Genomic DNA, 2,392 nt, shown 5'->3' with positions numbered 1-2,392 from the left:
TACACGCTTCCAATGTGCGTTCACCGCAATGTCGCCAAACAGGATTGCGACCATCATGATGTTGTAAACAGAACTTGGATTTATCTGAAAAAAATGACGTATTGCCGTTCGTGCACCCAGGTTCGTCGTCGAGTACACCATCGCAGGCGCTCCTGTCTGTGATGCAGCGTCAAGGGTAATCGCAGCCGTGGTCTCCGAGCTGATAGTCCATGCTGCTGCAAACGTCGTGGAACTGTTCGTGCAGATGGTTGTTGTCTTGCAGACGTCCCCATCTGTTGACTCAGGGATCGAGAGGTGGCTGCACGATCCGTTATAACCATGCAGATACAGATGCCTGTAATCTCGACTGCTAGTGATACGAGGCCGTTGGGATCCAGCACGGCGTTCCGTATTACCCTCCTGAAGCCACCGATTCCGTATTCTGCTAACAGTCATTGGATCTCGACGGACTCGAGCAGCAATGTCGCTATACGATAAACTGCAATCGCGATAGGCTACAATCCGACCTTTATCAAAGTCGGAAATGTGATGGCACGCATCTCTCCTCCTTACACGAGGCATCACAACAACGTTTCACCAGGTAACACCGGACAACTGCAGTTTGTGTATGCGAAATCGGTTGGAAACTGTCGTCATGTCAGCACGTTGTAGGTGACGCCACCTGCGCCAACCTTGTGTGAATGCTCTGAAAATGTAATCATTTGTATATCTCAGCACCTTCTTCCTGTCGGTTAAATTTCGCGTCTGCAGGACGTCATCTTCGTGGTGTAGCAATTTTAATGGCCTGTGGTGTAGGTTTAAGTAGTTCTAAGTTCTAGGGCACTGATGACCTCAGATGTTACGTCCCACAGTGCTCAGAGCCATTTGAACTCCGCCGCCGCGGCTGCTGGCTGACGTGCCCGCTGCCAGCGCGCGAGGATTTGCGTCCTGTGCCGGCGCAGTGCAAACAGCGCTAGCGGGTCTCCCCACGAGAGGCGGCGGCACGGCCGGCGATTATGCCTATCGCGGCACCTGCGCCGGCCTGCAGCCCGCACACACGCGGCTGGGGGAGGTGGCGAGAGGCGCGGCGCCATTGCCGTTCGGCGCGCCCGCACTCCAGCACCGCAAAAATCGTTAGGCCGCCCCCGGCAGCGGCACCAACCCCGCTGCACCGCCCTGCGCCACACACGCGGGCCTGCGCCTCCCTCCCGTGCTCTCCGACGCCCTAAGCGTTCGTCGGAGGCTCGCGTGCCAGCCGCAGTAAGGGGCACTTCACAAACACTCGGATGGGGGCGGGGAGGGGGGGGGGGGGGAGTCCTCGCATCACATCAAGACAAACAGCCATGGGTTGACATTTCCGACTAAAACTGAAACTCCTCCCGAACAGGCCATGAAGGCCCAACGGTACAGTCCGGCCGCCGTGTCATCCTCACCCATAGGCGTCACTGGATGCTGATATGGAGGGGCATGTAGTCAGCACACCGCTCTCCCGGCCGTATGTCAGTTTCAGATACTAGAGACGCTACTTCTCAATCAAGTAGCTCACAAGGGCTGAGTGCACCCCGCGTGCCAACAGCGCCTGGCAGACTGGATGGTCAGCCATCCAAGTGCTAGCCCAGCCCGACAGCGCTTAACTTCGGTGAACTGACGGGAACCGGTGTTACCACTGCGGCAAGGCCGTTGGCTCACATTTCCGACAGTACTTTGGTTTTGACCTATTCAAGATGCGCATTTTACAACTCCTTCATTAAAATCCTTCTGAATAGGATTCCGTCTTAACCAAAGAACCAACTGCACCACTTCAGCGGACGAACAATGAAGCGAGGGGCACACCTTAAGGTTAGAGGCCCAGCATGTCGAACGGGTTCAAGAGGTTTACAAGCTATATGTGTAAAAAAAATCCTTTTGTTTTGTTTTTGTAATTCGGACAGATCTATAGTTTCATTCCGATCTTGATGAAATTGTGCACACTTTACCTTCGGGACAAGTGGACGATCGCTGTCTACATAAGATTTCGCAATCTGACTTGAAATAAACAGGGTGCTCCATTCATCGTGACCGAGCCAAATATCACACGAAACAAGCGTAAATCGAAAAAACTACAAAGAACGAAACTCGTCTAGCTTGAAGGGGGAAACCAGATGGCGCTATGGTTGGCCCGCTACATGGCGCTGCCATAGGTCAAACGGATATCAACTGCGTTTATTTTTTAAAAATGGGAACCCCCCATTTTTATTACATATTCGTGTAGTACGTAAAGAAATATGAATGTTTTAGTTGGTCCACTTTTTTCGCTTTGTGATAATGGCGCTGTAATACCCACTGCAAACGTCAATTTTACAAGGGTTTAGTAATCGTTATAAGTACTGGCCGCGAGTCAGTCGCGTGTGGAATGTCGCGACGCGGGAGTATG

The 2,392-nt window shown here is 52.7% G+C and overlaps 1 pseudogene; it reads right to left on the bottom strand.

Moving 5' to 3' along the window:
- Positions 1 to 1,546: 1,546 nt before the first annotated feature.
- On the bottom strand, positions 1,547 to 1,664 carry LOC124617285 (annotated as a pseudogene).
- Positions 1,665 to 2,392: the final 728 nt, after the last annotated feature.

Source organism: Schistocerca americana, chromosome 5, assembly GCF_021461395.2.
Source record: "Schistocerca americana isolate TAMUIC-IGC-003095 chromosome 5, iqSchAmer2.1, whole genome shotgun sequence".
Taxonomy (NCBI): Eukaryota; Metazoa; Arthropoda; class Insecta; order Orthoptera; family Acrididae; genus Schistocerca; species Schistocerca americana.
The sequence above is the reverse complement of the archived record's forward strand: the minus strand, read 5'-3'. Positions and strand labels throughout refer to the sequence as shown.